Genomic DNA, 13,204 nt, shown 5'->3' on the forward strand with positions numbered 1-13,204 from the left:
CTGCCTCTGTTGTGTTTTGTGAGATGGTTAAAAGGTTTGAAGCTCCTTTGAGAAACCAGGTGGTACAGTGAAGGAGCTGTTCTCCGGATCGATCGCATTAGCAGTGGCTGAGACACAGCAGCTGTCTTAAAGGCTGTGGAAGCTCCGTGACGGGATGAGAACATAGCTGTGGAGGTCACTGGTCTGGATGGTGGCCCTCAATCCCACTGACTACCAGTGCCCGTGGGCAATTCCTTATACTCAGCCCAGACCCCAACTGGACCTGCTTGGACCAGATTCTCTGGGGCAAGACAACCAAATCTGGGCCACCCCTTTTATTTTTTAGACTTTTAAAAATATAATTGTAGATTGACATTATTTGTAAGAGAGAATGCAGAGGTGGCCCATGTAATCTGACCCGGTTTCTCTCAATAATATCTTTTTTTTTTAAATATATATTTTATTGATTTTTCACAGAGAGGAAGGGAGAGAGACAGAGAGCTAGAAACATCGATCAGCTGCCTCCCGCACACCCCCCACTGGGGACGCGCCCGCAACCCAGGCACATGCCCTTGACCGGAATCGACCCTGGGACCCCTCAGTCCGCAGGCCGACGCTCCATCCACTGAGCCAAACCAGTTTTGGCTCTCAATAATATCTTATAAAAATCTCACAACCAGGATTTTGACAGTGACCCAACCACCCATGTAGGGCAGATGGAGAACAGCTCTACCCAATTCTCCCGCACCCAGGACAGTGCCTTCTATTTTTTTTTTTTTTTTTTGGTATATCTTTATCACAGTAAAATATACACAATGAAAATTACCATTTTAACTATTTTTCAGGGCGCAGTCCAGTGGTGTTAAGTACATTCATATTGTTGTGCTGCCGTCACCACCATCATCTCCATCACTGTTCTCATCTTCTCCAACTGAAGCTCTGTCCCCACTAAACAACAACTCTGCATCCACTCCCCCATCCCTGGTCCCCTCCCTCTTACCTCTGTCTCTATGACTCTGACGGCTCTAGGGACCTCAGGTGAGTGGAATCACACAATATTTGTCCTTTTGTGACTGGCTTGCTTCACTGAGCATCACGTCTGCAGGGTCCATCCAGGTTGTAGCATGTGTCACAATGGCCTATTTTTCTAAATTGAATTTATTGGGGTGAGATTGGTAATGAAATCATGTAGCTTTCAGGTATACAGTTCTATAATACATCATCTGTATGTTGATTTCTGTGTCTCACCACCCTCCCCCCTGCCCCCAGGTCAGGTCTCCTTCCATCACAATTTATCCTTTCTAAACCCTCTTCTCCCCACACCCCTTTCTCCCTGATAATCACCAAACTGCTGTCTGTGTCTATGAGTTTTTTTCTGTGCTTAATCCCTTCACCTTTTTCACCTAGTCCCCCAACCTCCCTCCCCTCTGACAGCTGTCAGTCAGTTTTCTATATCTATGAGCCTGTTTCTATTTTGATTGTAGTTTATTTTGTTCACTAGATTCCACATATAAGTGAAACCATAAGGAACTTGTATTTCTCTGACTGGCTTACTTCACTTCACTTAGCATAATACTCACCAGCTCCATCCATGCTGTTGCAAAAGTTAAGATTTCCTTCGTTTCCTGTGTGTGTGGGTGGGTGAGTAGTATTCCGTTCTGTTAATGTACCACAGCTTTTTCTCCACTAATCTGCTGCTGGGCACTTGGGCTGCTGTGAAATCTTTGCTAATGTAAATAATGCTGCAATGAACATAGGGCTGCATATATCCTTTCAGATCAGTGTTTCAGGTTTCTGCAGTTATATTCTCAGAAGTGGAAATGCTAGGTCATAAAGCAGTTCTCTTTTTAATTTTTGAGGTAACTTCATACTGCTTTCCATAATGGTTGCACCAATCTGCATTCCCACCCAGAGTACAGGAGAGTTCCCTTTTCTCCACATATTCACCAGCACTTGATGTTTATTGATTTATTGATGACAGCCATTCTGACAGATGTGAGGTGATACCTCACTGAGATTTTAATTTCTATTTCTGTAGTGATTAGTGGTGCTCTGCATCTTTTTATTTGTGTAATACTCATCTGCAGGGCCTCATTGGAGAAGTGTCTGTTTAGGGTCTGTGCTCATTTTTAAATTGGATTGATTTTTTTAAGATGTTGAGTTTTATAACTTCTTCACAAATTTTGTATCTTAAGCCCTTATCAGATGTATCCTTGGCAAATATGTTCTCCCATTCAATGCGTTGTCTTTTCATTTTGTTGATGGTTTCCTTTGCTGTGCAATAACTTTTTAGTTTGATGTAGTCCCATTTGTTTAGTTTTTCTTTTGCTTCCCTTACCCAAATAGAGATATCAGAATAAAAAATATTGCTATGAAAATTTATTGCCTTTATTTTCTTCGAGAATTTTTATGGTTTCAAATCTTACTTTCAATTCTTTAATCCATTCTGAGTTTATTCTTCAATATGGTGTAAGAAGGTAGTCTGCATTCATTTATTTTTCTACATACTTGTCCAATTTTCCCAATAGCATTTATTGAGTGGACTATCTTTACCACATTGTATGTTCTTGTGTCCTTTGTCAAATATTAATTTACCATAAATGTATGGGTTTATTTCTGGGCTTTTTATTCTGTTCCAATGATCTATATGTCTGTTTTATGCCAGTACCATGCTATATTTATTACTATGGCCTTTTAGTATAGTTTGTTATCAGGTAGCATGATTCCTCCAACTTTGCTGTTCTTTCTCAAGATCACTGTGGCTATTGGCTTGGTTTTATTTTCTTTGTTTTGTTTTTGTGTGTGTGTGTGTGTATGTGTTTGTGTGTGTGTTGGGGGTTTTTTTTGTACTTCCATATAAATTTTTGTGGTATTTGTTGTAGCTCTCTGAAATACATCATTGGACATTTTAATGTTGGTAATTCTTCCTATCTTTGAACACCATATATGCTTTTACTTATTTGTATCTTCTGCAACTTCTTCCTTCCTTCATTTCTTTCATTTTCTTCTTTCATTTTCTTCTTTCTTTTGTTCTTTCTATCTACGTGATGTTTATTATGTTGAGGTGTATTCCCTCTATTCACATTTTGCTGCAAGTTGTTATAATGAAAAGGTGTTTTGTTGAATGCTCTTTCTGCATCTATTGTTATAACCATGTGATTTTTATTCCTTATTTTGTTTATGCTGTATCATGTTTTTTATGTGCAGATCCTGTACCAAGCTTGCATCCCCGGAATAAATCCCACTTCATCATGTTGTGTAATCTTTTTAATGTATTACTGGATCCAGTTTGCCAATATTTTGTTGAGGATTTTAGCATCTATGTTCAACAGGGATATTGGCCTATAATTTTCTTTCTTTGTAAAGTCTTATTCTGGTTTGGGGATTAGGATAATGCTGGACTCATAAAATGAGCTTGGATATCTTCCCTTGTCTTGAGTGTTTTGGATGAGTTTGAGGAGAACAAGTATTAGTTCTTCTCTGAATGTTTGATGAAATACACTGTGAAGCCATCCAGTCCAGCATCTGCGTTTGTTGAGAAGTTGTTTTTTCTTTTAATCCTCACCAAGGATATATTTTCCAATGAATTTTTTTTTTTTTTTTTTTTTTTTAGAGAAGAGGGAAGGAGGGAGGGAGGGCGGGCAAAGAGAGAGAGAGAGAGAGAGAGAGAGAGAGAGAGAGAGAGGGAGAGACATCAATGTGAGACACACACATCAAATGGTTGTCTCTCTCACACACACACACCTCAACAGGGGGCAGGGGTGAACCTGCAACCCAGGTACGTGCCTTTGACTGGGAATCGAACCCATGATCCTTTGGTGCGTGGACCATAGCTCTAACCACTGACACACAATGGCCCGTGCTTCATTGATCACTTGTTTGTTTTTTACTGTTTTGTTTATTTCTGCTCTGATCTTTATTATTTCTTTATTATTCTCACTTTGTGGTGTCTTTTTTGTTGTTGTTTTTTTTTTTTTGCACTAGTTCCTCTAAGTGTAAAGTTAGATGATGTATTTCAGATTTTTCTTGTTTCTTGAGGTAGGCCTGTAATGTTATGAATTTCCCTCTTAGGACTGCTTATGCTATGTTCCATAGAGTTAGGATTGTTGTGCTCTCATTTCCATGTGTTTCAAGGTATCATTTGATTATGTCTTTGATCTCATTGTTAACCATTCATTGTTTAGTAACATGTTAATTAGCCTCCAAGACTTTCTATGTTTTGCAGATTTATCTTTTTCTTTTTCTGTTTTTTTTTCAATCCTATATTATTCATTTTTAGTGTGGTCAAATAAATGTAAGATTTAGAGTTTTAACCACAGTTAAGTATACATTACGTATATTGACATGCAATTCTCGCCACTGTGTATCTCCAGATTTTTATTTTATTTTTTTGCTTTTCATTGCTTTTATTTCTCTGTTAATAAATTTATTGGGGCAGGGTGGTTTTAGATGTGTACAATTAAGTAATAGATCATCTGTATATCAGTTTTTTTCTCAGTGACTTCCAGTTGTATACAGTTATGGTCAGATAAGATTCCTGATATGATTTCATTCTTCTTAAATTTCCTGAGACTGGTTTTTGTGTCCTAACATGTGGTGTATCCTAGAACATGTTGTACGTCCACTTAAAAAGAATGTATATTCTACTGCTTCTGGGTGAAATGCTCTGAAGATACCAATTAAATCCATTTGATCTAGTGTGTTATTTAAGGCTACTCTTTCCTTCTTGATTTTCTGTGTGGAAAATCCAGCCATTGATGCCAAGGTGGTATTAAAATGCCCTACTATGAGTATATTATTGTTTAACTCTCCATTTATGTACACCAGGACTTGATTTACACATTTAGGTGCTCTTATGTTGAGGAAATACATGTTTGCAAGGGTTATATCCTCTTGTTGGATTGCTCCCTTTATCATTATGTGGTGTCCTTCCTTATTGCTTAATATAGCCTTTGTTTTAAAGTCTATTTTGTCAGCTATAGGTATTACCTCCCCAGCTTTTTTTCCGTTTGTATTTGCATGAAATATCTTTTGCCATCTCCTTGCTTTTTGTCTGTATATCTTTCATTCTGAGGTAGGTCTCTTATTGACTGCATATATATGGTTCTTGTTTTCTTATCGATTCAGCTATCATGCCTTTTAATTGAAGCAGTTAAGCCACTTACATTTAAAGTGATTATTCATAGATATGTTTTATTCTTTTAACTCTGTTTCCCTTTTATTCCTTCTTGATAGTTCTTATACTAATGTTTGGTGGTAACACACTTCTTTGCTGTTTCTTGTCTGCGAAGCTCTTTATTTCTCCATCCATTTTAAATGACAGCCTTGCTGGGTAAAGTAGTCTTGGTTGAAGGTCCTAGCTTTTCATTACTTAGAATATTTTGTGCCAACCCCTACTGACCTGGTATGTTTCTGCAGAGAAACAAGCTGACAATCTGATGGGAGCTCCCTTGTAGGTAACTGACTGTCTTTATCTTGTTGCTTTTAAGATGTCCTGTCTTTAATCTTTGTTATTTTAATTATGATGTGTCTTGGTGTCCTGTTTTTTTGTGTTCATCTCCTTTGGGACTCTGAACTTCCTGTACTTGTGTCTTTTCCTTCACCAGGTTAGGGAAGTGTTCGGTCATTATTTCTTTTAATAGGCTGTAGTCCCTTAATCTTTCTTTTCTCCTTCTTTTACTCCTGTAATGTGGATGTTATGCTTCATGTTGTCCCAAAAGTCCCCTAAACAGTCCTCATTTTTAAAAATCATTTTTTTCTTTTTTCTGCTTTTGTCTTCTGTGACCTTCTCTTCCAAATCACTAATTTGATTCTCTGCTTCATCCAACTATTTATTTCCTCTAGTGTATTCTTCATTGCAGAGGTTGTACTCTTTATTTCTGACTGGATCTTTTATATGGCTTAAATGTTCTTTTTCATGCCTACTATCAGTTTTCAAGTTCCCACTGATTTCATCCATTCTTCGCCTAACTTCTATTCACATCCTTACAACCATTTTTTTTAAAACACCCTGTATCTGGTATATTGCTTGCCTTCACTTCATTTAGCATTTTTTCTGGATGTGTCTCCTGTTCTTAAATTCGGGGCATGTTTCTTTGCATTTTGGCTGCCTCTGTGTGTTTGTTTCTTTGTATTAGAACCCAAGCCTTGGTAGTGTGACTTTGTGTAGTAGGTGTCCTGTGGAACCCAGTGGCAAGGTTTTCTTGATCACCTGAGTTGAGTGCTCCAGGGATGTCCCATGTATGTTATGTGAACCTTCCTGTGGTAGTTGATTCTTGATGGCTATTGGCCCATGCATGTGTTGAGTCGATGCTCAGGCTAGTTGGCTGGGACCAGTGTACCCTGCCTACAGTGCAGTGTATGAGCTGCTGACAGGTGTTGACCAGGTGGAGCGATTTTCATCTCAGCAGGTTCTGGTGCCTGCCTAGATCTCTCTTTGGATATGCAGCTTGTGAGGCTAATTGTATCCTGCTCTGATGTGCTTGGAAGCTGCCACTGGGCGTGTTGGTCCTGGGGCTTCCTGGGATGGACTCTGGTGCTGAACAATGTCAGATGCTTTATGTGACTGGCCCAGGGCAATCTATTTGCATCTACAAAGCAATTCACAATGTGTGACAGCCTCTACCGAGGCTGAGTGAGCACAGGAGGGTCCAAGCAGGGCACCAAAGCTGGCTTTTACTAGCATTGAGCCTGGGGACAGGTCAGCAAAAGTCCCAGAGCACACCATGCTCTGCCTCCCTGTCTGCCTCCATCTGCTGGGTGCCTGTTAGTCTCAGTGAATGAAAGAGTCTCTGGAAGCATTCAAGTTGCATGAGGTAGGTGCTCAGGGAGTCCCCAGGTAGAGGTGAGTGGTGTACACCAGATTGATGCAGGTTCAAGCTCAGTGTCAGTGTTGGGTCTGAGGCCACTCAGCAAATGTCCCAGGGTGTACCAGGTCCAGCTGCCACCTGCTGGGTCCTCACACATCTTTGAGCAGTGTACAGAAGACACAGACCTGGCATTGTTTGTAGGAGGAGAATGAAAAAGTCAAAAGAGGCTGCTTCCCAGGATTTAAGATGTCTGGGATCTGTAGTCTGAGATCAGCCCTGTGAACTTAAGGGCTTTGCAGAGGGTCTGTGGATTCTCAAAGGCCAGAGAGCTGCTTCCTGTTGTGGCTGATTCATGGGTCCCCTGGGATGCCACAGGGGAGCGAGAGCATGGCAGGATCATGCAGGTGTGATGCCCTCATCAGGTAGTGAAAAGTAGAGTCCCCTCATGGGTGGCTGATTTCAGCAGATTCATCCCTCGATTTCTATCCTAAGAGAACTGGAGCTCTCTCCAGACTTCCGATCACATGCATGCTCACTGGCTTCCTGAGCAGCACTGTCCCTGCCTTCTTTCCTCAAGGCTGGATGAGCCAGGCTGGCTGGAGTGTAGGGAAGGGAGGATAGAGGTCCGTTTGGTGGGTCGAAATGCTGTTAGAATCTTTAAGGCTTAACTTTATTTTTTCTGTGTCTACTCCCACACTACAACTAAGCAGCCAAAGTGATGCTTAGCTCACTCTCAAGGAAGCACAGTACTGCCTTGTACCAGTGCCACACGTCACCAGCACAGGGAAGGGAGCAACTGGAGGAAGAAGACAGGGCATTCCTCTCCCAGCAGTGTAACACCCTCACAGGCATGATTCTGTCTGGAGAGCTGACCCCTGCTGGAGCGCTTAAGGCTTTTAGGCACAGAGTGAAATGATCTGATTTATATTTTTTAAAGATCACTCTGATTTGTATTTTTATTTTTATTAAAAATTGTTTTACTACTTTAATTTTTTTTCAGTTAGGGATGACATTCAATATTAGTTTCAAGTGTACAATATAGTGGTTAGACATTTATATAACATATAAAGTCATCTCCTGATAAGCCTAGCATGGGCTATCTTTGAAAAGGGTATTAATCCTATTCATGAGGGCTCCACCCTCATGACCTAATCAACCTCAAAAGACCCACCTTTTACTTATTTTTCATCAACCTTATTTGTGTGACATTCATTAATAAAATTGCATAGGTCGGGTGTGCAATTCTATAATGCATCATCTGTATATTGGATTGTGTGTTCACTGCCTTCAAGTCTCCTCCCATCACCATTTATCCCCCCCCATGCCCTCTTCTCCCTCCCCCACCTGTCACCCACCAACCCTACCTCCTACTCCCCACATGCCACCCCCACCTGCCACCCCCACACCCCACACCCTCAGCCCCCACCTGCCATCCCCACCCCTGACCTGCCAGCTCCCATCCCCCACCACTACCCCTCACCCCCACCTGCCACTCTATCCCCCACCCCTACCCCCACCCGCCACCCCACATCCCATACCCCACACCACCCACCCACCCACCTCCCATCCCCCACCCCCACCCCACACTCCCCAGCCCCCCACCCTCCACCCCCCTTCCTCCACCCACCCACCCCCCTTCCCCTGTTTGTGATTTGACATTTGAAATGATATTTGAGATGTGTCTTGAGAGCACGGGTAGGATTTAGACAGAAGAAGAAGGTGAGAATGTGCTTCAGGTACAGAGAGTGGACACTCGGCCTGGAGGCAGGAGAGATGAACACTGGAGAGACCAGAGCATATGCCCCTCAGATGCCTGTGAGTGAGGGGTCAGGGCAGGGAAACAGAAGACCCTTCATGGAGGGAAAAGGCAGAAGGATAAGGGGACCAACCACAGAGTGGTCAGAGCAGGGGAGACAGGAGCCCCTCCATGGGAATGCAGGGCAGCGGGGACAGGGGACCACGGGAGGGGCCGATGGACAGGTAGGACAGGGAATGCTGCGAAGGGGCAGGGCTAGGAAACAAGGGCCCCACCATGGGGGAACAGGGGACTCTCCATGGAGGGGTCTGCTTCTCCTGTTACCTATCTCTACTTCCCTGTCCTCCCTTCCCTGGCCCCTCCATGGATGGTGCCCTAACCCCACTATCCTGCTCAGACTATGTGGGGTTCTTTGTCCTCCCTGCCCTGCTACCTCCATGGAGGATGCCCTCTCCCCCCTGCCCTGCCCTCTATTTAAGGATCTGTGCCAAAATCCTTGCTGTCTCAAAGTAGGGTTCCCTATCCCCCCAGCCTCTCCCCTCCATGGAGGGTTCTGTCTCCTCCCTGCCCTTCTCCCTCAAACTGGGGTTCCCTTTCCCCACTGCTTGCCCCCTCAAAGTGAGGTTCTCTGTCCCCCTGCCCTGCCCCCTCCAAGAAGGAAACCTCCTCCTCCCTGCCCTCCCCATCCATAGAGGGTACCTCCTCCTCCCTGCCCCTCCTCCTCAAAGTGGGGTTCTCTACACCCTGCCCTGCCCATCCATAGAGGGTACCTTCTCCTCCCTGCCCCTCCCCCTCAAAGTGGGGTTCTCTACACCCCTGCCCTGCCCATCCATAGAGGGTACCTTCTCCTCCCTGCCCCTGCCCCTAAAGTTGAGATCCCTGCCCCCCTGCCCTGCTCCCTCAATGGATAGTTCTGTCTCCTCTCTGCCCTGCTCTCTCAAAGTGAGGTTCCCTTACCTCCTGCCCTCCCCCCTGCATGGGGGTTCCCTGTCCAACTGCCCTGCCCCCTCCCCATAGAGCAGCGGTTCTCAACCTGTGGGTTGCGACCCCTTTGGTGGTCGAATGACCCTTTCACACGGGTCACCTAAGACCATCCTGCATATCAGATATTTACATTACGATTCATCACAGTAGCAACGTTACAGTTATGAAGTAGCAACAAAAATAATTTTATGGTTGGGTAACAACATGAGGAACTGTATTTAAAGGGCCAGAAGGTTGAGAACCACTGCCATAGAGGGTTCCTGGTCTCCCCTCTCCTCCCTGCCCTGCCCCCCTTTAATTGGGGTTCCCTTTACTCCTGCCCTCCCCACTGCATGGAGGGTTTCCTGTATTCACTATTCCTTCCCTCCATGTGCAGTTCCCTGTCCCCAGCTCGAACTCCTTTCTGAAGGGTTCCCTGTCCACACTGTTATGCCCCCTGCCTGTAGGGTTTCCTGTCCTCTTGCACTGCCCCTTCCCAGGAGGGTTCCCTGTCCCCCTGCCCTGCCCCCTCCATGAAGGTTTCCCTGTCTCCTGCCCTCCACCCTCCATGTAGTGTCCCCTCGCCTCCCTGCCCTGTCCCCTCCATGGAGAGTCCCCTCTCCTCCCTGCCCTGTCCCCTCAATGCAGGGTTCCCTCTCCTCCCTGCCCTGTCCCCTCCATGGAGGGTCCCCTCTCCTCCCTGCCCTGTCTCCTCCATGGAGGGTCCCCCCTCCTCCCTGCCCTGTCCCCTCCATGGAGGTTTCCCTGTCCTCCCTGCCCTGTCCCCTCCATGGAGGGTCCCCTCTCCTCCCTGCCCTGTCTCCTCCATGGAGGGTCCCCTCTCCTCCCTGCCCTGTCCCCTCCATGGAGGGTCCCCTCTCCTCCCTGCCCTGTCCCCTCCATGGAGGGTCCCCCCTCCTCCCTGCCCTGTCGCCTCCATGGAGGGTCCCCTCTCCTCCCTGCCTTGTCCCGTCCATGGAGGTTCCCCTCTCCTCCCTGCCTTTTCCCCTCCATGGAGGGTCCCCTCTCCTCCCTGCGCTGTCCCCTCCATGGAGGGTCCCATCTCCTCCCAGCCTTGTCCCCTCCATGGAAGTTCCCCTCTCCTCCCTGCCCTGTCCCCCTCCATGGAGGGTCGCCCCTCCTCCCTGCCCTGTCGCCTCCATGGAGGGTCCCCTCTCCTCCCTGCCCTGTCCCGTCCATGGAGGTTCCCCTCTCCTCCCTGCCTTTTCCCCTCCATGGAGGGTCCCCTCTCCTCCCTGCCTTGTCCCCTCCATGGAGGGTCCCATCTCCTCCCAGCCTTGTCCCCTCAATGGAGGGTCCCCTCTCCTCCCTGCCTTGTCCCCTCCATGGAGGGTCCCCTCTCCTCCCAGCCTTGTCCCCTCCATGGAAGTTCCCCTCTCCTCCCTGCCTTTTCCCCTCCATGGAGGGTCCCCTCTCCTCCCTGCCTTTTCCCCTCCATGGAGGGTCCCCTCTCCTCCCTGCCTTTTCCCCTCCATGGAGGTTCCCCTCTCCTCCCTGCCTTTGCCCCTCCATGGAGGGTCCCCTCTCCTCCCTGCCCTGTCCCCTCCATGGAGGGTCCCATCTCCTCCCAGCCTTGTCCCCTCCATGGAAGTTCCCCTCTCCTCCCTGCCCTGTCCCCCTCCATGGAGGGTCCCCCCTCCTCCCTGCCCTGTCGCCTCCATGGAGGGTCCCCTCTCCTCCCTGCCTTGTCCCGTCCATGGAGGTTCCCCTCTCCTCCCTGCCTTTTCCCCTCCATGGAGGGTCCCCTCTCCTCCCTGCCCTGTCCCCTCCATGGAGGGTCCCATCTCCTCCCAGCCTTGTCCCCTCAATGGAGGGTCCCCTCTCCTCCCTGCTTTGTCCCCTCCATGGAGGGTCCCATCTCCTCCCAGCCTTGTCCCCTCCATGGAAGTTCCCCTCTCCTCCCTGCCCTGTCCCCCTCCATGGAGGGTCCCCTCTCCTCCCTGCCTTGTCCCCTCCATGGAGGGTCCCATCTCCTCCCAGCCTTGTCCCCTCAATGGAGGGTCCCCTCTCCTCCCTGCCTTGTCCCCTCCATGGAGGGTCCCATCTCCTCCCAGCCTTGTCCCCTCCATGGAAGTTCCCCTCTCCTCCCTGCCTTTTCCCCTCCATGGAGGGTCCCCTCTCCTCCCTGCCTTGTCCCCTCCATGGAGGGTCCCATCTCCTCCCTGCCTTGTCCCCTCCATGGAGTGTCCCCTCTCTCCCTGCCTTGTCCCCTCCATGGAGGGTCCCCTCTCCTCCCTGCCCTGTCCCCTCCATGGAGTGTCCCCTCTCCTCCCAGCCTTGTCCCCTCCATGGAGTGTCCCCTCTCCTCCCAGCCTTGTCCCCTCCATGGAGTGTCCCCTCTCCTCCCAGCCTTGTCCCCTCCATGGAGTGTCCCCTCTCCTCCCAGCCTTGTCCCCTCCATGGAGTGTCCCCTCTACTCCAAGCCTTGTCCCCTCCATGGAGGGTCCCCTCTCCTTCCTGCCTGTTCCCTCCATGGAGGGTCCCCTCTCCTACCTGCCTTGTCCCCTCCATGGAGGGTCCCCTCTCCTCCCTGCCCTGTCCCGTCCATGGAGGGTTCCCCCTCCTTCCTGCCCTGTCGCCTCCGTGGAGGGTCCCCTCTCCTCCCTGCCTTGTCCAGTCCATGGAGGTTCCCCTTTCCTCCCTGCCTTGTCCCCTCAATGGAGGGTCCCCTCTCCTCCCAGCCTTGTCCCCTCCATGGAGGGTCCCCTCTCCTCCCTGCCCTGTCCCCTCCATGGAGTGTCCCCTCTCCTCCCAGCCTTGTCCCCTCAATGGAGGGTCCCCTCTCCTCCCAGCCTTTTCCCCTCCATCGAGGGTCCCCTCTACTCCAAGCCTTGTCCCCTCCATGGAGGGTCCCCTCTCCTTCCGGCCTGTTCCCTCCATGGAGGGTCCCCTCTCCTCCCTGCCTGTCCCCTCCATGGAGGCTTCCCTGCCCCCACTACCCTGCACCCTCCATGGAGGGTCCCCTCTCCTTCCTACCTGTCCCCTCCATGGAGGGTTCTCATCCCTCTACAGTCCCCCCTCCATGGAGGGTCCTCTCTCCTCCCTGACTTGTGCTCTCCATGGAGGGTCCCCTCTCCTCCCTGACCCGTGTCCTCCATGGGGGGTTCCCACTCCTCCTTACCTGTCCCCTCCATGGAGGATTCCCATCGCCCTATGGTCCCCCCTTCATGGATGGTTCCTTCTCCTCCCTGACCCATCCCCTCCATGGAGGCTCCCCTCTCATCCCTGCTTGTCCCCCTCCATGGAGGGTCCCCTCTCCTCCCAGCCTTGTCCCCTCCATGGAGGCTCCCCTCTCGTCCCTGCCTGCCTCCCCCTCCATGGAAGATTCCCTGCCCCCACTGCCCTGCACCCTCCATGGAGGGTCCCATCTCCTCCCTGCCCTTCCCCTCCGTGGAGGGTCCCCTCTCCTCCATACCTGTCCCCTCCATGGAGGGTTCCCATCCCCCTATGGTCCCCCTTTTATGGAGGGTCCCTTCTCCTCCCTGACCCACGTCTTCCATGGAGGGTCCCCTTTCATCCCTGCCCTGTACCCTCCATGGAGAGTCCCCTCTCCTCCCAGCCTTGTCCCCTCCATGGAGGGTCCCCTCTCCTCCCAGCCTTGTCCCCTCCATGGAGGGTCCCCTCTCCTCCCAGCCTTGTCCCCTCCATGGAGGGTCCCCTCTCCTCCCTGCCTGTC

At 49.1% G+C, this 13,204-nt stretch overlaps 1 non-coding gene across 1 annotated transcript; it reads right to left on the reverse strand.

Moving 5' to 3' along the window:
• Positions 1–7,468: 7,468 nt before the first annotated feature.
• LOC138999028 (small nucleolar RNA SNORA74) lies at positions 7,469–7,671 on the reverse strand. The gene has a single exon (XR_011469296.1). It is a non-coding gene; the product is annotated as a small nucleolar RNA SNORA74 (small nucleolar RNA).
• Positions 7,672–13,204: the final 5,533 nt, after the last annotated feature.

The sequence above is a fragment of the Myotis yumanensis genome, unplaced genomic scaffold (genome assembly GCF_028538775.1).
Source record: "Myotis yumanensis isolate MYYU_CA2020_CCGP unplaced genomic scaffold, mMyoYum1.0.hap1 SCAF_21, whole genome shotgun sequence".
In the NCBI taxonomy this organism is placed as follows: Eukaryota; Metazoa; Chordata; class Mammalia; order Chiroptera; family Vespertilionidae; genus Myotis; species Myotis yumanensis.